This window comes from Suricata suricatta, chromosome 2 (genome assembly GCF_006229205.1).
Source record: "Suricata suricatta isolate VVHF042 chromosome 2, meerkat_22Aug2017_6uvM2_HiC, whole genome shotgun sequence".
Taxonomy (NCBI): Eukaryota; Metazoa; Chordata; class Mammalia; order Carnivora; family Herpestidae; genus Suricata; species Suricata suricatta.
In genome coordinates this window covers 142,166,334-142,191,265 of record NC_043701.1, presented here as the reverse complement: position 1 = coordinate 142,191,265, position 24,932 = coordinate 142,166,334, and the positions used below count along the sequence as shown (strand labels likewise).

Below are 24,932 nucleotides of genomic sequence, written 5' to 3'. Positions count from 1 at the left end.
GACTACTGTGTGAGGAATATATTCATGTGTTATTTCACTTAATCACCATTTGGTCAGGCCCTTCTTCTCAGGATACTTTTGCTTCCTCTCGAAGAATCACGAATATCTACTGCCTCTTCCATTTCAAGGGGACTTTTGTTCCAGCTCATCACCATGTTCCCATCTCTGGTGGGCAAGGAACTGCTTTCCTCATGCATTTCTGTTCATGTCCTAGAGCCTCTTCCGGGGTCCTTGCGCCCAAACTGAGCTGTGGTCCATGAAATGGGCTACCTCCATGTTCTGGTAGGCATACAATGAATCTCTTGCACCTTAATGTCTTAAAGGGTTTAACTGAATATTGTTCTTTAAGCTTTTGCTTACATCCTTTCTGAAGAGCCCATTCAGTACCTTACAGACACCTGGGCCAAGACAACTCTCCATGACAGGCAACGAGCAATTCTCTAAATGATTCCTCTTCATTGAGAATAAAAACCTGATCCTGAGCCAAACCTATATGAGTGACTCTGCTCTCCTCTTAACTCCTACACCCTTTTTGTCTCAGCTATTTGTCAATCCGGATAAGTCGGCCTGCCAGCTATGAAAGAATCACTGAATTGCAAAGAAGGGCACCTTTAAAGTCAAAGAAGCCATCCACCCATCAGTGGTAAATCCTCACTACAATATCCCTCCCAAGTGGCCATTTGGCTTCTGATGAAGACACTCAGTGATGGTTACAAGACAGTGTTTATTTTGAGCTAAAGCCTTTTTAACTTTCACATGCTCTTCTTGCCCATGATTCACACCAAAGGTGCAGTGAAAGATGTTTTCTGTCTTTTTTTTCTCGTCTCATTAGTGCTGCGCAATGATTCTGTTACCAAGAAGAAAAAGCAACACAAAGTGAGAAAAAGAATCCCTCTTATTTATTTTACCTTAATAATGGGATTTTAAAAATGTATTCTGTTCAAGTGTGCACCACATCAAAATGGCGATTGTAATAGAAGACTAAGCTCTAATAAAATATCATTATTGTGGCTTTTGTTTTTATTTATGTGTTTATTTTGCCTGTTAAGAATTAGGAACAAAAAAAAAAAAAACCAAGATAACCTCAAAAGGATATGCAAAATCTGAAGGCAGGAAGGGGACCTCCAGCCAGTATTTTGTTAATTAACTGTCCCAGGCAATACTCACTACAATAGATATTATAATCATTTAACAGAATTAGGAAAAAACTAGCTGTTTTGGGTGACTGGTTGTCAGTTCAATCTGAGAGTTGGTCCTGTAACAGAGAGACAGCAATCTTTAGCGAGAGTCAGAAAAAAAAATTACAAAGTTAGTTTAGCAGAATCTTTCATAAGTTTAGATTTTAAATGGGAAAATCAATGCATCCCATTTGGTATGCTATTTGGCACCATGTACTAAAAGCCTTAAAAACAAAAAGCAACAACAAAAAAGATTCAAACTGTAGGAGTCTCTAATTCTGCTTTTGGGAATATATCCTAAGAACATAATCTGAAATAGAGAAACAGTTTACACACAAAATACTCATTGCAGTGTATGTTTCATGGGAAAAATTTGGAATTAATCTAAATATCCAATAATTGGAGGAAAGGCTAAGCAAACTTTGTCATTTGGTATTTTGCAGAATGTAAACATCTGCAAAATATGTTATTTATGATGAGGTGATGGTAGCATGGGGATACGTAAAGAAAATAAAAACCTATGGAGAACACACTCTCAATATGTTAAATAAGTAGCTCTAAAGATAAAGACAGAGAAAATAAGCAATCAAGCCAATAGAGATTGCTGGGAAATGGAGAATTGTCTTGTAATTCTTTTACTTTCTTTCTTCAAAATAAATACAAATAACTTTTAAACGGGAAAGAAGGATACCTTACATTAAAAAAAAAAAAAGCTGACTCCTTCTGAAATAGAATATCATCTCACATCCAAAGCAGTTGTGCAGTGGTGTTATTACCAGGTTTATGAAATATGAATGCTGACCTTGTCTCTTCGCCTGTACTGACATTGAGTTGTGTTTACTGGAGGCCAATTACTTTTTCTCTCACCTTTAATTCTTCAAGTTTTATCACTTACTATCACTCTGTAAGCCTAAAATTACTTGATCAAATCTGTTTCCTTCTTAAAGTAACATTTTCTTCTTTTGTCTTAGAGTAGTTCTGAATATATTACAAGAATTGTATGGATAATGGTAATGCCAACATTTTGCCCATGAAGGCATCAGGACTACCACATCTGAGTTTGTATTCTAGGCAGCTCTCAACTCCTTTATGAAATTAAATAAAGGCCAATTCTAATGAGCAAGGAAAATAATATTAACTTCTGGAGCCTTCAAAATTATCTTGCTTTCTTTAGGCAAGAACCCACTGAAGAATGTTTTTATTCTCACATCTCTCCAAGAAGAAACGGCAGAACCTCAGCACTTTGCATCTTCTCTTCTCAGCTGAAAGAGGCAGAAAGAGGCAAGAGTAGATGCATATGGCCAGAGGTGGCCTCATATAGATTCAAGTTGATGAAACTTCACCATGGGCCCCCCTACTTGCATGGGATTCCACTGAAGACCCTTTATAAGTTTTGAGTTTGTAATTTGTAGAGACCCCTTAGGTGACATAAGATATCCCACAAAATTACAGGTCCCCTTTCCCATATTACTCTCAGTGGGACTTGGAGAACAACCCTGATCAATCTCTGTTTCTTCTGAAACTGACTTTTGAGATGTAAGTCCTGGTTGGGTATATGGAAGTGGAGAGTATAGGGGAGAGAAGAACAGAAAAGAAACGGAGGGGAAAGGGAAGTGAGACAGAAAGGGATCAAGTATGACAAAATGCTCTTTGTTGGCCCTAAAGAACAGAGACTAAAATCAAGTTTTGGTCTTTTCCCAACAGAAAATCTTAACCTTTGTGATTTGTTATGATTCCAAGAAGGTGAATTTGGGGACCATAAGAGGAATGGCTTTGAGATTATCACTGTTTAAAACTCAGCTTAAGAAAAAAAGGATATTGGCCCTTTTCTGTGCCTAATATGCTTACAATAGCTAATTCTTAACTGCCAAGATCTTAGATGAGTATGTTATTTTGGATCACACAAAAACAACTCATAAAATTTCCATTTCAGAAAATGGTGGAGGGGACTTGCAGTTTGGCTTTAAGAGCAAATCATCACAGAGACACTGATTATTAACAAAGGACCTTAACAAGCTAGTTCAATTCTTTCATTTACAGATGGAAAATAGAGCTCAGAAAGAAGTGTCATGCCCTGGATGATGAACTTAGTGGCAAAGCAGGGATATCAATGCTTTTTCCATATATCCATATATGCACACCTTTACATATTGGATGGTACCTTATTTAAAGAAAAATCAGCTCTCTGGTATGTTAAAGAGAAAATAAGTATTTGAATGTTATCTGGCTTTGCCACATACATGCATACATATATACCCATTGCAGTGGAAGAAAACTTACTTTATCACATGCCCTATTATTTCAAAATCCATAATAAAAGTTTTGAAAAGATATTGAATTTGTACTTTCTTATTTAAGTGCATCTTTCTCCTCATTTCACTACCTGCAAATTGTGCTAAGGAGGGAGAAGTTGGTAGAAGACATAAAACTAATTCTCTTTTCTATGAGAACTACAAATTTCAGATACTTTCTCTGATCCCCATACAGTTACCTGGAAATACATTTAGCATTTTATTCCAAGGACTGAAACTGAGTTCAGAGGATGCTGAAGTCATAGTAAATCAATGCCCTGGGTTGACATCTAACTAACCCTCAAATGCTTTTTGGTGAGGGAAGAACTTACTATTGTCTGAAACTGAATACAAAATTCAATATAGCTTTAACCTGGTCTTAGGATCAAATGGGCAAAAGGGACCAATTATATCTGTGAAATAGTACTAGGAAACTTGATATTTAACTTTTGGGAGATTACTGACTTAAAAAAAAAACTGCAATGGACACTGTCCTCAAACAAATGTCCTTCTGCAAATGCTCACCAATATTTTTCATATAATTTCAGAGATTTACTGGACTAAATCAAAAGACCAAGGTTTATAGTTCCTCTGTTCAATGTGACAGAATGTGAATTTACATATTCATCTTCTTTCTCTCAGCCTTGATTCCTCTATTTGCAAACTCTGTCATGATGAGGCTTGATAATTTCTAAGAGGATTTCTAGCTCCAAGATGTTCTCAGTTTCTATGAGTTTTCTATCCAATGTGTACTGAAGAAATAAATTTAAATAACCACTCGTAGCCCAGTGGGAAATTCAAACTTAAGGTTTCTCAGAGGTTCACAATGACATTAGTAATTATGTTGATGATTCTTTTAAATCACCACTGAATGTTACTTCATTTTCACTTAAATGAGAAGAAAGAATTATCCTAACAAGACACAGAATATTCCCAAGATACTTAGTTCACTTTGGTTCTGCATGAGATTGAAACCATTTAGCAGAAAATTAACATGTGCCAAGAAATTAAGATAAAATGTGAGGATTGCCATGTAAAGCTATTTGTCATTCTGGAAAGAATGGATGATCCATGTCAACCTTAAAACTCAGCTTCATGGGGGCGCCTGGGTGGCTCAGTCGGTTAAGCCTCCGATTCGGCTCAGGTCAGATCTCACGTTTGTGGGTTCGAGCCCCGTGTCGGGCTCTGTGCTGACAGTTAGCTCAGAGCCTGGAGTCTGCTTCCAGTTCTGTGCCTCCCCTCTCTGCCCCTCCCCCTCTCATGCTCTGTCTCTCTCTGTATCAAAAATAAATAAAACATTAAAAAAAAACTCAGCTTCATGAGCAATTGGAAATTATCAAGAGTTTTAAAAGTGATGGACAAAAATGGAGTTTGATATGGGTAAATGCCAGTCAATTCAAAGAGAGAAAGTACAACTGACTGTGACAGATTCACTGCCCATGACGATTGAATTACCTAAATGTGGTGTTCCAAGAATCCTGGAAGGGCTAGGCTTTTCTGTCATAATAAGAAGATTAATTTCAGAACAATTAGAGTAAGCTTGAAGAAAATACTTAAGAGTGACTCTGACTCTTCCTGTTATCCCATGATTTTAAATTTCCTTTATTTTCTGAACCAAAGTGAAGAGAACATAAATAGACATCTGATGACAATTCAGAGGAAGAAGAAGGTTCCTGAGCTTGCAGTAGCAAAGCCAAGGGACATTCTTTCATTTATTTATAAGCCAGAAGGCACACAAGCAAGAGCTGACTCAGGGCCTTGCCTAGAGTTGATCCTTGACCAGCCCTATTAAAGAGCAACAAAGATCAATACCACTGGTGATTTACATGCAGGCTGAAATATATTTGCATAAACATATGACTAATAAGGAGGAAATGAGACAACAGATAGCAAAGATTATGTGTGTCTGTAAATAATAGGGAAAAATGATTGTACCCTTAGATACTTCAGAGAATAACTCTAAGTTTCTGCAAAGGTAAGATGCCTTAAAAAGTTGTACTATATACTTTCTTTTATTCTCTCATTCAAAAGGCATTTTCTGAGGACCTACTAAATCTCAGACACTGTTCTAGGTTCTTGTAATACATCAGTGGGAAAGGACCAAATGTCTGTCCTTGTGAAACTTAACATGCTAGAGGAAAAAGTCAGACAATAAACAACAACCATGCTAAAATAAATAATTTTTCTAGTGTGTTAGAAGGTAATATATCCTGTGACACATTTATTTTTAAAGAATAAGAAATAAGACACCAGGATCAGGACCAATAAGTGAGGTGGCAGATAGCTTACAAAGTTAAATGGACTGTTCAGGGTAGGGATCACTGAGAGTATAAAATATGAGCAAAGACTTAAAAGGGATGAGGTAGTGAGTAAAGCTGATGTCTGGGGAAAGAGCAATGGATCAGAGGGAACATCTAGAACCTATAGCTGGAGTGTGGTGATGTGACTACAGTAGGAAAAGTACAGGAAGAAGAGAGAAGGGATCAGAGGTAAACAACTGTAACTCCTTCATCTTTATCTCTGAATGAAATGGTGAGCTGGATGGCCTGCATAGTAATGACATGATCTGACTTATGCTTTGTTCACTTTGATTGCCATATTGAAAATAGACTATCGATGAGCAAAGTCTGAAGTAGAGAAACTTGTTTAAATCTTCATTTTATTATTTCCTATAAACAATCCAGGCAAGAAATACTACTGATTCAGATCAGTGTAAGATCTGGATATTGGAAATGTTGACTTTGATATATCTCTTAGACATCCAAGTAAGATATATAAAGTAGACATCTGGAAATTCAAGTCTTGAGTTTGGAATGGAAGTCTGAGTTGAAGCTATAATTTAGAAAGTTGTCAAAATGTACACGGTACAGAAAGCCATGGTACTGCATTAGATTCACCAAGTCATGAGGAGAAAGAGATAGACAAGGATTGAGATGTTCCTGCATTAATAAAGGCTTAGATGAGAATGAGTAAAGAGTAAGGTAGGAGAAAAATCAAGAGTGTGTATAATGGTAGGAGCCGAGTGAAGAAAGTTCACTCAATAGGAGGACATGACAGCCTTAATTCTTTGATCTCTTCAAACAAGTTACTCAACTTCTTGCATCTCAGTTTCTCTATCTTACTACATATGAGGTTGCAATTTGCTTTCTAAAGAGAGAGCACTAGATTGTGGAACAATTCAGAGAGGTTAAGATTTATATTTTAGATTTCTTAGAAGCTGTTTGACCTTGGGCAAGAATCTTTGTTTTGGATCCTTTTGGATTTTCATCTTGAAATGAGATAATAATGTCTGTTCCACTGCGATTTGGTAAGACTTTACACAAATAAACAAATTGGCCGGAATAGTATCTGGCACATATCAGATACAGTAAGTGTGATTTGCTTTTGTTGTTTGATCTACACTCTATCATGTCTCACACTAAGATTCAAATTCTTTTAATGAGCATCGTCTGCATGATTAACTTCAACCTTACTCTTTGACTGATGAAGAAGGTCTACTCTCTGTTTGTAACAATACCTTAGCTTGAGGCTCTCCTGTAACTATTTATTTGGCTTATATTATTGATTCGCTCCTAACAATGACTTCACTCCCCCAACCTCTGCCCACCTACCCTTCACCATGTTCTGACTTCCTGGAGCTCCGACCAAACAGGCTATGTTCTCTTCAGTCTGCTGCTAAACCAATGTCAAGAAAAAGGAAGATTATTTCAGAAAATTACCTACAGAAATATCAAAGAGAGCTAAATCAGAGAGACACTAAATGTTTTCTGGTATAATTTTTTAGACTATTTTCTTAAATAGATTTTTAAACCTCTATGAACATAAAAAATACATCATGTGGAAAAGTGTAGTGGCTAAACAGCAGCTAAAACACCAGTTTCTGAGTCAACTACATCTGACTTCAAATCCAATTTGAATCACACTACTTAGATGAACCTGGGCAAGTGAATGAGCTTTTCTAAACATCAGCTAGCTCATCTGTAAATGGGGTTTACAGTCCCAGAGTTAGAGTGAAAATCTCACCCTAGGTGGGAGGTGTTCCTTTGGAGGTCACTTCTACTTACAACTGTGCAATTCATCCCTGCTTTCATGAGACGCTGTTTTTGAAAAGAAATCCCTGTATCTACTCAAACTAAAGTTAGAACTACCATTTTATACATATAATTTAAAGCAAAAGAATAAAAAATATTAATTTGATGTGAGCTCTATGATAAAAAGAATAAGGATTTCCTCCAATATTTTTCATATTCAATCAAAGTAAGTTATTTTGTGCTTATTTAACTTTTATTTGGAGTTTGGGAGGCTTCATTCTAAGATCATTCCTACTGCTACTTGTATAGCCTTTAACAAGTTACATGTCCTCTATTGGTTTTGGTTCCTATATTTGGAAATAATGATATTTCTGTTAAATTATGGTTATAAAGATGAAATGAAATTTTACATATAACACATCAGGCCTATATGTTCAAGTATTAGAATCACTCCTTATCCAGTATGATTTATGCTTTCTTACACTTTGATAACTAACTCTTACCTACCTTGGGTTCGAAATTATCAAAAGGCTAGCCTCATCATGTAAAATGTGAAAAAAAAAAAAGGCTCATAATTATGTCCCTGATTCTCCTCACATAAATTTAAATAAATTCACACCATTTTAATTAAGTTTCATTATTTTCACTAGACTCAAAATAGATTTGGTGCACATATAATACTTAGGGCTTTATTATCATATACAAAGTCTTGAGAATTATCTGCTAAACAAATACTGCATCCGTGTGATAGTCCTTAATTATTGTGAGCCTAAGGAGGCTGCAATCAATATATTGATCACAACCTATAATATACTGAAATGTCATTTTAGGCTCCACAAATTAGGCTCTGAGACTGAGACTCAGTATACAAAATTTTCATGAGACACCCAGAGGAATATGAAAGGAAATGTCATTGCTTTGCTCTATATTTTATGTATTTCTCTTTTCTTACAACTAGAATAGGTAGATAAATCACTAAGATTAAGGCAAAAAGCCTTTTCTTTTGAAATTAATGGCGTATAATAATTGTTGTCTTAGTCATTCTCAAATAATCACACACCTGGATATTCTAAACAAGGATTTACATGAACAATCAAATTAGCAATGTCCTCTTGACATGGCTAACCTGGACTCTGGAGTTTGGAATGTATTCACCATATAATTATATTTTAACCTGTATGAATCTTTCTCCTCAAGGTTGCAAGGCTAGTCCAGCTGGTGATACATACAACATTGACTCTGTGTGAGAGGCTAGCTTTAGACACCAGGTCCACTCACTGTATGACTCTGGAGACTTACTCAGAGACTTACTGTCTCTGATCCTCCATTTATTTATCCATAGGAAGGAAATAATGAAAGCATCATCCATATTAATTTTGAAAATTAAAATAAACAAATGATGGAAAGCATGTAGAAGACTCATACACTCCATCCAATATGGTCATAAATTAGTAACTGAAAACTTTGAAGTAACAACTCCATCTTCTGAGGCAAGGTGAGGTTCATCAAAGTGTAGCTGCATATCTGGAAGATGAAACTCTTGCCATTTATATGAACTTACAAAAGTGTTGTTTTTTTTAAAAAGGCTATCTGATTAAGTGGAGGAAAATACAAAACAAAACAAAAAAAGTACTTACTCTTTCCAAAATCATTCCCAATAAATCAATTTATGTTCATTTACATTTGATTTGGGATATCTTGATCTTCATCAGTGGCAGAATATTCCTGATGAGACTTTTGGATAATTGTTACTTTTTAACGAAATGCTAGATGCCCCTGTTCCTGATTAGATTACCCTTCAAGAATCCTACCAGTCTGTGTATGTGCTTACCATATTAAATGCCCTAATATCCCAAATTAGTCAAATTAATATTCAAAAGCAGAAGCTCTCTTGGTACCTGATGCTAAAAGCTATTGACATCCTGTTTCTTGAATTATTCAAACATACATCATTATCAATTTGTGTAAGGGTGTTTTATAAATTATAAACAGGCAAATCATTTAAAGATACACTCATGTCCAGGTTTATATAAAAAAAAGCCATCTTTGGATTAGAGTATCAGAGGCTAGTGAAACCAGTTGGAAGGAGCAGGGATATAGTGGGGACTCAAGTATGGACTGAGTTCTTCTATGGACTGGGTTCATGAAGGAAGAGCACCCCAAAAGCATTTAAGACACCATCCAACTATGCTTGTTTGATACAAAATGATTTGCAAAAGATACTATAACCACATTATCTGGTTTGTATTGTATCACAATTTTTCAGAGGTATTATTCCAATTTATAATTATGTAAAGAGTTTATTTCTATATTTTAGATGATTAAAGACAAAAGAAATTGAAGTCACTAGTAGAAAGTAATCTGGGAAAAGCTGGCCGAGTCACATATATCACACCTGGTTACAAAATCCAGGAGAGGACATTGCCACTCTCTTTAGAGAGCTTACAGATTTGAAAATCCCAAATCTGAAAGAACCTGGAAAGTCCTCTAATCCAGCCCTATCCCTGGCCGACACATGGCTTTACTAGCAATACAGCTCTTATGAGAAGATCTTCACATTAAACTCTGGCTTGGCATAAGGAAATTTTATTAGAAATCCACTGACATATAAGGCTCTGGCTCTTCCAGAGTAGGGGCTGCTGTGATTGGAAGCAAGGAAAATCAGAACAAGTGAAAACTGGGAACTAGGATAACAGTGGTACCACCAAGGGGGACTTATTTAAGGAATAAAAATGCATGAATTTAAAAATAATAACAATACCAATAATAATAATAATAATAATAATAATAGTAAAAAAGCTACATTTAAAAATAATTATAATTACAACAAAAATAATAGCCAGGTGCTGGGCTAAATTCTTAATACCCATCACCTCCTTTAATATTAAAAACCCTGGGATAGAGCCATCATAATTCTCATTTCTACACAGCAAAACTAATGCTCAATGAGGTTAAGCATTTGCCCAAGGGCATAAAGCCAGAAGGTAGTGCCTGGATTCAGAAACATCTTAGATTGACTCTGAAACTCTACTTCTTACCCACGATGCTACCTGGCTTGCTCTTGGAACTCAGGAAGGAAAAACAGGCAAGTAAGCCATTCCCTAAACACCCAAACTGTACCCAAGTTCAGAGGTGTCAATCCAGGTGAAAATGGGCAAGCATGTGACCTTGTTTCAAATCACTACATTGCTTTCTATTAAACACAAAGCCATTATAAAAAACTAACATGCATGCTCACAGATTCAAATACAGTAAAAATTACTAGATGTTGAAATTAAAAGTTTAAAATATAATTACATTTCCAGATGGTTTTTACATATAAAAAGCAACTTCAAAGTCTAAGGCATACAGTATTTTCTTTTATTTTCTTCGAAGTGCTTACAGTGGTTAAAAGGCAGAATTTGCTCCCGACTCTAAATTCCTAAACACTGCTTAGGCCTAAATGCTAACAGGTACCTCATGTGCAGTGCACACACTAATCAAGTCTACTAGGATGTCAAGGTGCTGGGGATAACCAGAGATTATATGCCATAAACTGGCCTTGAAAAATAGGTTCTGTCTATACTTTTCAACTCAAGATATTATTGTAAAAAGTCTCCATTAATCAGAGAAAAGAAAACCTATTCAAAAAAGAGAATGGGGTCTGATTTTTTGTAGAATGCAGCTTCATTGTAATTTCCTCGGAAGCCTAGGCATAGACCGAGATACTGCTGGTTTAGTTCCAGAGCATTGCAATAAAGCAAATATTGCAATAAAGCAAGTCGAATGAATTTTATGAAATCCCAGTGGATATAAAAGTTATATTTACACTATATTGTAGTCTGTTTATTGTGCAAAGCAGCATGTCTTATAAAATGTCCGTATCTTAATTGAAAAGTATCTTGTTGATAAAAAAAAAGCCCGCTAATCATCATCTGGGCTTTCAGTGAATCATAATATTTTTGCTAAGGTCTTATCTTCATTCTGATGGCTGCTGACTAACCAGTGTGGTGGTTGCTCAAGGTTAAGGCAGTTGAGGCCATTTCTTAAAATAAGACAACAATGAAGTTTGCTGCAGCAATTAATCTTCCTTTCATGAACAAATTCTCTGTATCATAGGATCCTATTTGATAGCATTTTATTCAGAATAGAGCTTCTTTCAAAATTAGATTCAATCTTCTCAAAATCTTCTACTCTGTCAACTATGTCTATGAACTATTCTAAATCCTTTGTTGCCATTTTAACAATCTTCACAGCATCTTCAAAGGCATAGATTCCATCTCAAGAAACCACTTCGGTTGCTCATGCATGAGAAGTAACTCCTCATCTGTTCAAGTATCATTATAAGGTTGCAGCAGTTTAGTTCCATCTTCAGGATCCACTTCTAATTCTAGTTCTCTTGCTGTTTCCACCACACCTGTTGTTATCAACTTCACTGAAGTCTCGAATCCCTCAAAGTCATCCATAAATGGGTTGGAATCAATTTCTTCCACATTTCTACTAATATTGATATTTTGACCTCTTCCTATGAATCACAAATGTCCCTAGTGGCATCTAGAAGGGGGAATCCACTCCAAAAGGTTTTCAATTGACTTTGGCCAGATCCATTAGAAGTATCAATATTTATAGCAGCTATGGCCTTATAAAATGTATTTCCTTTTTTCTTTCTTTTTTTATATTGAAAGAGAGAGAGAGAGAGAGAGAGAGAGAACACGAACCAGCACAGGAGAGGCAGAGAGAGAGGGGGGCGGAGGATCGAAAAGGAGCTCTGTGCTGGCAGCAGTAGACAGCCTGATGCAGGGCTTAAACTCATGAGCCATGAGATCATGACCTGAACTGAAATCAGATGTTCAACTTACTGAGTTACAGTATTCCAAAAAGCATTTCTTAAATAATAAGACTTGAAATTCAAAACGACTTCTTTTCTTAATGGCAATTTATTTATTTTTGAGGGAGAGGAGGGGCAGAGGGAGACAGAGAATCCCAAGCAGGCTCCATACTGTCAGGGAAGAGCCCAGTGTGGGGCTCAAACCCACAAACTGTGAGATCATGACCTAAGCTGAAATGAAGAGTTGGGTGCTTAACTGACTAAGCAACCCAGTGACTTCTTGATTCATTGGCTGCAGAACGGATGTTGTGATAGCAATATGAAAACGACATTAATCTTGTATAACTCCATCAGAGCTCTTGAGTGACCAGGTGCATTGTCAATGAACAGTAGTATTTTGAAAGATTTTTTTTTCTTGAGCTGTAGGTCTCAACAGTGGGCTTAAAATATTCAGTAAGGCATGTTGTAAATGGATGTGCTGTCATCCAGGCTTTGTTGTTCAATTTATACAGCACAGGCAGAGTGGACTTAACCTAATTCTTAAGGGCCCTAGGATTTTCTGAATGATCAATGAGCACTGGCTTTAACTTAAAGTCACCAGCTACATTAGTACCTACCAACAGAATCAGCCTGTCCTTTGAAGCTTTGAAGCCGGGCACCGACTTCTCCTCTCTAGGAATGAAAGTCCTAGATGGAGTCTCCTTCAATGTCAGGATGTTTCATCGACAACAAACTGAAGTTTGTTATTTAGCATGGCAACCTTCATTAATTTTCTTAGTTAGATCCTCTGGATAACTTGCCACAGCTTCTGCACGAGCTCTTCCAACTTCTACACCAGCACATTTAGTTATGGAGATGGCTTATTCTCTTAAACCTTAAGAACCCACCTCTGTTGGCTTCAAACATTTCTTCTGTAGCTTCCTCACCTCTCTCAGCCTTCAGAGAATTGAAGAGAGTCAGGGCCTTGCTCTGGATTAGGCTTTGGCTTAAGGGAATGCTGTGTGGCTGGTTTGATCTATCTGGACCAGTAAAACTTCCTCCACATGTTCAACAATAAGGCTGGTTTCCTTTTTTTATTTTTTTTTTAATTTTTTTTTATCGTGTGTGTCTTCACTGAAGTAGCACTTTTCATTTCCTTCAAGAACTTTTCCTTTGCATTCAGAACCTGGCTAGCTGTTTGGTGCAAGGGGCCTAGGCTTTCAACATGCCTTCCTCAATAAGCTGAGTTACTTCTAGCTTTTGATTTAAAGTGAGGGACCTGTGACTTTTCCTTTCACTTGGACACATAGAAGCTGTTGTAGGGTATTAACTGGTCTCACTTCAAGATCGTTGTGTCTCAGGGAATATGGAGGCCCAAAGAGAGGGAGAGAGATGGGGGGAATCACCAGCTGGTAGAGCTATCAGAACACATACCCCATTTATCATTTAAACTTGCCCTCTTGTATGGGTGCGGTTGGTGCTTCCACAAAACCACTCTAATAGTGACATCAAAGATCACTGATTACAGTCCACCCTAACAAATATAATAGTGAATATATTTAAAATTTTCTGAGAATTACCAAAACATGATACAGAAATGCAAGATGGGCAAATGGTGTTGGAAAATGGTACCAATAGATTCACTTGACACAGGATTGCCACAAATATAACTGCAGTATTTTCAAAGCAAAATAAAGCGAAGTATAATAAAACAAGATATGCCTATACATTAAAAAGCAGAGAACCATCTAGGTCCGATGATGCCTGCTTTATACCATCAGCATCATTATGTCATCATTGCTATTATCTTCATGGATACCTACAAAGGGACTCATCTGAGGGACTTCAGAGATTACTTGCTCCTTTTTGGGAAGGCTCATGGTGTTTAAGACAACCAACTCATAAGCCATGGGAGTTTAAAGTCAGAATTTTCTGAAACCTTTACAAACAGAACAAGGGGCTGCCCTATGTCTGGGAGACCTAGTCACCACTGCACTGGCTGCTATGACCCAACTCTGTAAGCTTATCATGTGTGTTTCACAGAAAGCACGTCTTCCTGTTAGCTTCTTTCAAGGTTGAAGCCCAGGTCTCAAAGCTCTCCTTCTTTCTTTTCATGTGTCAGAGCACTCCTTTCCCATTCTTCCTGGACAGAAACTTTCAATTCTGGAATTGATCTGAACTGAGGTTACTTGTTAATTCATTTAAGAAAGAAAAAAAAATGTCCTTGTACACCTGTGGCTATTAGGACCCAAGCTGGCTGATGAAACAGGTTTTTGTTTAAAATAAGGTCTGCTCCCTCCAGGGCTTATTCCAGCTAACTTAGACCTAGGATTTATGAATCCCTCATACTTGCCCCCACATCCTAATACTCTGGGTGCCTCATCTTTCACTCACTCTCCACATTCCCTGCCATGACTGCATCTCAAGGAAAACAAACAAACCTCATTGCCCATAAAGAGGTGACTAGCCTTGTGCTCCACAAACTTTAGTGAGCACATGAAAGACCAAGAGGATTGATTAAAACACAGATGGACCCTGCCCGCAGAAACTCTGATTTGGGGGATCTGGGTAGGGCCCAGGAGTGTGCATTTCCACCACGTTCTCTGATGCCATTGATGTTGCCTGTCTGAGAATCATACTTTGTATGACTGTCCGAGCATCTCAGTTCTCCCAAGTCCCTCTGCTTGAAAGCCAGTGCCAGGACTGGACACTCAGGCCTCCAAATTCTTGTCACTTTAAGACAAAATTCTTCCTGGTTTCAGCTACATGTAAATGGGAAAAGAGAGAGTGCATCTTCTTTCCATACCAGAACAAGCTGAACCTCTGACCACACACAGGAAATTCAGAACTGCTACAGGCTAAGTTCTAGCATCAGACTATTTAGGAATAAGTACCTTGGCTCAGGGTGAAGTTTGGACACGAGGTGACTATCTTCCAGTAAGCACACTCTATGCTCATAAAAGCCTCTATGACAACTAAAAAGAGTAATTCTAGGAAAACATGTAGTATATATTTGTATCTTCCCAATCTTTTTGCAGAATTCTACATATGGATTTTTGTTAACACAGTACTTCTAATTCTTTGCATACAACCATCAAACATTTCCTAGGTATATGTTTTGGACTTTAAACATGGAGAAGAAACCACTGCATTGAAGAGATACACAAATTTCATTTATTCATCTTTTGTTGTGTTTTTGAGCTCTTCTCCTGGGAATCATCACATCAACGTTTTCAGGGATAAAATAATAGAAACACCACAGTAAAGTTACTGCCAAGAGTGTAAATTCTGATGCCCACCTCAATAAGCAACAGAACACAGCATCCAATCAGGGGTTACACCAATATTAGTTAGCTCCTGATAGAGGATTAATCAATATGGAATAACTAATCTTTCCAGAGTGCTTGCATGCATACTATCATTGGGGGTTTATTGTTGTTATTGTTTTTGTTTTTTGTTCTTTTTTTTCTAGTTCCATGGAGAAAGAAATAACATTGGCAATATAGGCCAAGAGGAAAATGAAGATTAGTGCACAGTATTTCTGGAAGTGAATGTTTTCACTCATTTAAGTCTATATTATCTTACAAAATAAGGTTATCATTCATTTAACCAAATAGCACTTAGGAGGTCACAAAGTGCATTTTCAATCTGTGATGCATTTTGTTCTTCCCAGCATCCCATGGAGGCCACAGTATATCCTGGTTAAAAGTACTGTTAAATTACTTGCCAAATGATAGAGTAACAGTGAGGAGGAGAAGCATTCATTAGTAAAATATTTAAGAGTAAAATTGATAGAATTGGAGGTGATAGGTGAAAAGAGGGAAATATCTAGTGTAAAGCCACGTTGGGAGGCTGCCTTAAGCAAAAATATAATTGATGGGAGTAAACACAGGAGGAGTAGCTCTCTTGGAGGTGGGTGGGGGGAGACATAGGCTTGCATGGTAACCTAATAATAATAAATATAACAGTTAACATTTGTTGACAACTCATTTTGTATTAAACACTATAATCATTCTTTGCACTAATACTTCTAGAAAGAATTGAGTGTTTACAACAGCCTAATGAGATAAAGAATATTACTTTCCAGTAAGAGAGGTTAACTTATGGTGGTGAAACAGAGGATTAATCCCAGTCTCTCTGTCTGATGACAGACTCCAAGTTCATTACTACCAAACCCCATCAATTCCCAATATAAGGCATAGTATAAGTAAGCAATGTATTGCATTGGTTAAAAAGACATAAACAGGGAGGAGGGTCATGGGTTCAAGTAAGTCATGAAAGAGTCTTGGAGAAAGTGATGAGTGAAGAGGACCCTCTGCTTCCACTGACTGGAAACCTGGGTTCAAGAGGCAGTCCGACAGACAGAAAGAGAGTATAAGAAGGCTATATCCTGTTACTGACAGCCACAAAGTCTCTGCTATACACCTGACAGTTGAGCCTGCTTGGGATTTTCTCCAGAAGCAGCCAGGCTACACTGCCGAAACTGACAGTGGGCACTGAGGAAACAGGAGGGCAGACCTGTGGAGCCATACTCATCTGAAATGGGATCACCATTGAAGATTGCTCAGAACAGTGTTCATGTCCACTCTTGTGGAAGCCTTGCCTTGAGCCTTCACTGCACTCTTGGCTTGGTCATATAAGTGGCACATCCTGGCAGCTTCAGCATGGTAGTTGAGGGGCTGCTAATAGAAAGCATGCAGAGTGTGTTTAAGGAGACCCATCTCAGCTCCACAAGCCCCTAAGGCCAACCACTCATCCTTTTGTTAAATGTTTTTTAAGTCTAGTTATTTATTTTGAGAGAGAGACAGACAGAGACAGAGAGAGACAGAGACAGAGAAAGGAAGTACGAGCAGGGAAGGGACATAAAGGGAGGGAGAGAGAGAGAATCCCAAGCAGGCTCAACTGTCAGTGCAGAACAGATGCAGGGCTTGATGAAGGGCTTGATCTCATGAACTGTGAGACCATGACCTGAGAGGAAATCAAGAGTGAGACACTTAACTGCTTATACCACTCAGGCACCCCACGGCTGAGTGCTCCTCTTGCCAATCTGCATGATTTGTCACTCAACTCCTATTTCAACCAACAGATTTTTCCTATTTGCTCATATTGACTATTATTTTGCAACTTTCCATATATACTGGATTTTTCTTACATATAAAGTCTACTTCCTAATGAGACAGCTACAGTGGCAAAAATGCATGCCCCCCACCCCTACCATGACCACACAACAGCCCTGATAAGATACAAACTGGGCAATTACACTGATTTAACTTTTAATCTATTATTTAAGTTCTCAAAGTCTCTATTTCCTCATAGAAAATGGAGGTCACACTAGTAGCTTCATGGGGTTTTTAAAAGGAATCAATACAAATGTTTTATACAGTGCCAGGCAGTGAAATAAAGAATACCCAGCAATACTGTCCTATTTTTCTCCCTTCTCCCCTTGATTAATATGTGAATGTCTTAAAATATGTCCAGAAACATTGATTCTTTATAAACCTAAAACTGGGTTCCTGAATGCTTATCCAAAACACAGGCAAAAAGTAAAGCTATACTTCCAAATAAAATGTTAGATTTCTACCCTAGAGTTAAACTTTGCAATTTGCAAACCACTTGCAGCTACACAGGCCAATACTTATGAGTAGAAACACTAAACCTAAGATTGTTTTTACATTTTTCAGGAAAAAATGTTTTAATTACCACTTTCATTAAGAAAAGATCAGCAAGAATAATATGCAAAATGAATGTGATTAATTAAAACGCTATTATGTTTTTTAAGAGAGACAGAGGGAGAGGGAGGCAGAGGGAGAGAGACTCTTAGGCAGGCTCCATGCTCAGTGTGGAGCTCAACGTAGGGTCAGTCTCTTGACTGTGAAATCATGACCTGAGGTAAATCAAGAGTTCGACACTTAACCAATTATGCCACTCAGATGCCACTAAATAGCAAACATTTTTGACCCTTAGTATTCTTATTCAAGAAAGATGAAGCAAACATGATAATATAAAAGTCACATTTTCAGAAGTAAAACCTAAAGATCTGGGGCTATCCGAGATCACACAGGAAGGGAATGTAGGAAATGAAGAATGTGACATTTGTTAGGCAGTGGGAGTGGGGGGCGTTGGTAAGAAATTCTGCATTTTAGGAGTTTACTGTACAAATGCCACCACCATCAAAACAAATACTGGCTGAAGAAAATGTCATTAGATGTGTAGATGAAGGCCACCAAAGACTTAAGAAAGAGGAATTTCAATGGACTGAGAGGGATCAAGCCAGAATGTAAATAGTTAAATCTGATAAAGAAACAACAGTGATGCTTAACTGGTAGGAATTTTGAAGTCCAGCAATACAAAGAATGGAAGACACAGGTGGGTAACAAGAATATCAGCAGGCTGTTTCATGATAGGGGAGAAACAAATTTACAAATTTATAGATTTACCCTTGCTTCAAATCACAGGAAAGGTCCCACTGGGGAAAAGGGAAAGGGAACACCAATAAGGTAAGATAATAGGAGGGATCATAGGCACCGATGGAAGGTTCAGCTCTAGTCAGAATGCTAGACAGGTCTTCTCCCAGCACTGGTAGATTATCTAATTGTAGTATTATTCCAAAATATTCATAATTGCATCATTCAATGGAAGGAGTGCATGTTTACTTCCATTGGCAATAGGTCTGACCATGTGGGTTTCTTTGGCCAATGATACGTGAACAGTGGGGAATACATCATATCTCAGCAGAAGCTTTAAAAGCTAATAGGTGTGGGGCACCCAAGTGGCTCAGTCTGTTAAGCACCCAAGTCTTGGTTTTGACTCAGGTCATGATCTCAAGATTTGTGAGTTTGAGCCCTGCATTGGGTTCTGCACTGACAGCACAGTGTCTGCTTGGAATTTCTCTCTCCCTCTTCTATCATCTCTCCCCAATGGAAGCGTGTACTCTCTCTCATGCATGCTCTCTCTCTCTCTCTCTCTCTCAAAAAAAAATAAATAAACAAACATTAAAAAATTAAAAGTTAATAGCTTTGACTCAGTCTTCTCTCTTCCCATGGCATGAAAATCAGCATGCACCATTATCACAGCTGCCTGGAAAATGAGGAGACTTATGCAAAAGAGCTCAGCAGAACTGAGTATTGCAGACAAAAAAACAAACATCTGAACAGATGCCCACATGCAATACAAGTAGGAAAACCATTAAAGACACTGTGATCTGGGGAGTTATTTATTACCAAACAAATCTGACCAATACACAAATAAATATAGGTATTTAGAGAAAAAGAGATATGAGACACCTCTTCTGTCCCCACTCCTCTGACACAAAAACGATTTCCCATTTTCCACAGGCACAGATTATTTTGCTTAAGATATTCAGGTCAGCATATAGAAATGGCTTTTAGTTTTAAATGGCTTTATTGAGATAACTTTAATGTATCATAAAATTCACCCGTTGAAAGTGTGTAATTCAATGGATTTTAGTATACTGACAGAGTGGTGAAAAAATCACCATTATCTACTCTTAGAATATTTTTATCATCCCAAAAAGAAACCTTGTACACATAAAGAGCCACTTGGCATCCCATGTCCTCTTCCTATGCGACCACTAATCTACTTTTTGACTGTCCATCTGTGTATTCTTGGCCCTTCATGTAGATGGAGTCATACAATATGTGGCGTTTTATGTCTAATGAAACTCTAGCCTTTCCTTTTTAGGGCAGAACAGAAACACATTTTTTTTTCTGAATGGCAGACTACTTTTTAATATCTGTCAAGCATATGTCTATTATGAGGGCATATACTTTGAGCCAGATATATTATTATTCCTGGATTTCTGACAAAGAAAATGAGGCTCAGTGATCTAATCGAAATCCCAAAGTTGCATAGCTTTTAAGTGCCCACAATCAGTAGTGAATATCAAGTCAGTCTGACTCCAGCATCCATGCTTTTTTCCATGCTATTGCATTACCTCATATTAATTTCAGAGGACTATTTCTCTAAAAATGTCAATTATCTAAGGATATTAAATTGGATAGTGGATATCCCTCAACTTTATGCCTTCAGCCTTTCTACATTGTCTTGCACCAAAAAAAGAAACACAAGAGAACTGCACTGTGCTTTCAAAATAGGCTAGGTAATTTAAAAAGCAGATAAAAAGTCAAAATTAATAACAAAAGGAGACTGTCTGAATATTGAAATGTAATCCACTCCGCCCAATCAATTATTCCCTACATAAAGGAACACTAAAAAAGATAAGGAGGTCCTTGTCTATTGTTTTTAATTATTTCCAAGTTTACACTAGTATGACAGACAAAAGGATATAATAGGATAGATCTGAAGAACTCAAACTAATTTTCTGAAGAGATTCAAGCTAGCACTCCGTCTGATCACAAATGGCTCGAGCAGCCATGTGATTGCCAAACATCTAAAATCCCACCCAGTCAACAGAGGTTAGAGTGCCCTGAAGAGCTTAGTCTATGGAAGTACTGAGGTTCTTAAGTTTTTAGGATTCATGCTATTATTTTCAAATTAATTATGCATCTTCAAAAGGTATTCTTTAAATCCCAAAGAAGATCTGAATGGGATGTCTGCAACTAATTCTAACCAATTCAACAGTTCCCTTCCTTACGGTTCCTTATGCCATGAGTTATGGGCCTCAACATACTCTGAGATGCCTCAGAGTCATTGTAAACTCTACCAGCATCTTTGGCCCCCTTTAGCTAATTGCACCAAAATTCATTTGATTCAACTTTCTCAAAGCTTTTCCAATCATTGCACATAATTCATTCCAGCCCCCCATCTTAGTTTAGACCTTATTCCTTTTGGCTCCCTAATGGACCTCTCTCTTTTCAGCCTTGCCTTTCCCAAACTTATTTCATATCTGTGTTGCAAATTGTCTTCCCAGAGCAATTTCTATTCTCATCTCTTGCCTGCTAAAAATGCTCAAGGTTCTACCAAGCCCTATAAACACCACCATCTGAAGGTCAGCCCTTTCAAATGTGACCTATATAACTTCATGCTCAGTATTATACTGAGCTAATTCTATTTATATAGCATAAGTGGTCAAGGACATGGACTCAAGTTGCTGGAGTCAAATACTTGAACTGACATGTAGTAGGCAAATTACCCATGGAAAAAGGGAAAGTAATAACATTCGGCTAATGGGGCCCTATGATAATATATGTTAAACTTACAGTGCTACATATTGACATTACTGCTATTATTATGCAGCTCAATAAAGCTGTTTCTTATCTTAATGCCTTAATCATGTTTGTTTTGTTGTCTTTTCCTGGAACTCACTATTCCCCATCTCTGTGCTTAAGAAGTTAGTTAATATTTCCACCGTTAATTCTTTATTTGGTTCTGGAGTTCCCATGTCTGAGGCCACAACCAGGGTTTGTGGTCTCCCTCCAACACTGCAGATGAACTCTGGGGAACCATATAAAAGCCCCATACATAGTCTCCTTTATTTCCATGGAACTTGCCGAACATATAATTCTCCAGGACTACCCGCGCCCATGCTCTCCTATGGGGTTTTACACTCAGACGCCATTGCCCATGCTGGTTAAGAGATACCACTAGACTTGTCATCCATCCTCGCCATCAGAGGAACACTATCTGGTTCCTTACTGTGTAAAGTTAGCTTATTAATTTGAAATCTTGGTTGGTTGGTTGGTTTTCTTTTTGCTTTTGTTTTCTTTTAATGCGACTAATATATCATCCCACTGTCTTTTGGTCTGCAATGTGTCTCCTAGGAAAGTAGCTTATAATCTTATAGAGGTTCTCCTGTATACAATATGTTGCTTTTTTCTTGCTGCTTCAAGATTCTCTTGGTCTTTGACCTCTCAGTTTGATTGTAATGCATCCCAGTTTGAGTCTTTTTGGATTCAATTTGAAGTTTTTTGAGCCTCTTTTATTTGTATATCCAGTAGTTTACTCAAATTTGGGAAGTTTCCAGCTATTTTTTTTTTTTAAATATAAGCTTTCTGTCCCTTTCTTTCTCTTTTCTGGAGCTCCCATAGTGAATATATTAATCTTGTAGATGGAGTCACATACATCACTTTTCTTCATTCTTTTCTCTTTCCGGTTTCAGAATTGATAATTTAAAATGACTTTTCTTCATATTTGCTGATGCTTGCTTCTGCGTATGCAGTTCTGTTACTGAATTCCTATAGTGAATTTTTCAATTCAATGAGTGTGTTTTTATCTCCATCATACTGTTTGGTTCTTTTTTTTAATAATTTATGTCTCTGTTGATATTTTTAATCTATTGATATATTATTTCCCTGATTTCTTGTAGTTTTTGTCCATGGTTTCCTTTAGCTCCTTGAGCATATTTAAATCAGCTGTTTTAAAGTCTTTGTCTAGTAAGTCCAAAGATATTGTTCCTTGAGGGACTGTTTCTGGCGATTATTCTCTTCCTTTTAATATGCTGTACATTCTTGTTCTTTCTATGCCTTGTAATAGTTTATTAAAAATTGGGCCCTTGAAAAAAACAGTTACTTTTCCCAGTCTTTGCAGACTGGCTCCATGCAGGGTATGATATTCATGCATCATCCTGGTATGAATTCGTAAGTTTTTTTCTGGACTTTTCTGTATATACATATCCCCGGGCCCTGTGCATGTGCTTCTTTACAATTCCCCCATATATACAACTATATTTAAAAGTCATCCCTTCTTCAAGAGTCTTATTTTTGTTTCTTATTGGGGCTTTATTGTATTTTTCAATCAGTAATCTTGTCTCAGGTGTCTGCAGGTCTGTAGCTCTTTGTAATTTTCATGAGCCATGCCCACTATTTCCCATGGCTTCCCAAGCTTCCATTGGAAACCATGGAAATTCTAGCTCTTTGGGCTGCCTGAAGTCCAATGCAGGTGACCCAGAGACCAAAATATCAGGTGGTCCATAGACAGGTTAGCATGTTGTATATTAAGTCTTTTCTGCTCTCCCTAGTTCATAAAGGGTAGGGTAGTGGGGAATAAGCCTCATTTCCTCCAAACTGTGCTTTGCCACATTGAAAAGGGGGAGGAATTAGGCAGAGTGAACATGCGACAGCAATTCCAACTGGTTTGAATGTAGTTTCCCTTGACTGTGTGTTCATTTGGCCATTGTAGATCTTCGACTGATTTTCAAAGCTCCTATACAATTATTTTAGTCTGTTTCCAGTAGTTTTTTTTTTAATTCCATGGAAATATTGCTGATGTCATGCTATCTCTTGCATCTTGTATATTAAAAAATATATTTTTTCAAGCTTAATACATTTGATGCATCTCTCTATGATGATGACTACATGTCCCCATTTTTTTTACATGTTGTCATATAATTCATTTATCTTCTACTTTTCTTATTACTCCTGCCACCCTTTAAACTCAAGGACACAGTAAAGGTCCTCTCTTCATACAACACAAAGTTCAGTGTCTGGCTCAGAATAGGCACTCATTATAAATTGGACACTATAGAAAAGCAAGCCTATGTGTATAGACATCACATCATCAAGCACCGTGAATATCATCATTTTCCCTGGCTGTATAATCACAGCATTGCTTCAGAATGTGTGTCAACAGTTGGGTGTGTTCACAGAAAGCCCACACTGATTTTGTTGAAATCCTGTAGTGGGTACATTGTTATGCTAGCAGACTGTTTTTGGAAATTGCAGCAGGCACTGTGAATTGGCTCAGAGGGAAAATGAGCACCACTTCTCTACAATGCCTGCACCCCACCCCTGCTCTCCATAAAAAGAGGGTGTTTACTCAGAAAGAGATGGAAGCATTGTTCCTATTGTTCCTTGAAGCTTATTCAAGAGATTTGAGAAGCAGCTCTGGCATTTTCAAGAATAAGGAAAAAATCAAAAAGAAAACAAGAAACAACAAAAAAAAATCACTAAGTATATGAGTCTTTCAAAGTAGAGTTTAAAGTGAAAGACTGCAGGATGCTAATTAATTCCTGTTATCTGAGATAATGGAATAAGAAGGCGAAGAAGAGGAACACACTCTTGGCTTTCATTACCATGCACAGGAGTCCTTCTGAAGAAAGACGTTAAATGTCTCCCCTGAGGTGTCTGTTGTCCTCCTAAATGAATTAGTCAAGAAGAACTACACATTATTTGGATAGGGATACCCAATGGGGATTTGGCATTAAATGGAGATGTTTGATAAGCCATTAGAAAATATTCTATTAAATAGCCTCCATCATAAGTTGATATTTTTAAGGGAGAATACTGCAAGCCAGCAAAAAAAAAATCTCTTTCTTTCTCAACAAATAACTGGAGTGGTAATTGTCATTACAACTTTGGGTCTGTTTTTGGCAGACAGTGAATCTCTGATCATTGAACTAATGTATTTTAAGAGCATAGTCTGTCTGACATCCATATTGCTACGTATGTGTCTATATGTGACAGATACGTATCCATAATAAATATATTTTGAGTAAAATGGTTTCAAAGTCCCAGGTTTCAGCTCCCAATTGTCCATTTGGTTTTTTAAATACCTAGCAATATTTTTAATAAGTGGCAAAAACACATTAAGAATCTTACCAAGGGTAATTTGAAGATATAAAAGATTATGGTTACATGGAAGAGAGATGGTGCTTGCTCTAGAAAACATAGTTTTTAATTTCAAATATGATTTTTTATCTCCACCATCCACTCTTACTTGATAATTTACC

The 24,932-nt window shown here is 37.3% G+C and overlaps 1 protein-coding gene across 1 annotated transcript in view; it reads right to left on the bottom strand.

Moving 5' to 3' along the window:
- The window catches only part of NRG3 (neuregulin 3), a 1,058,459-nt gene that overhangs the window by 463,717 nt on the left and 569,810 nt on the right, over window positions 1–24,932 (bottom strand). The gene's annotated exons all lie outside the window — the stretch shown is intronic.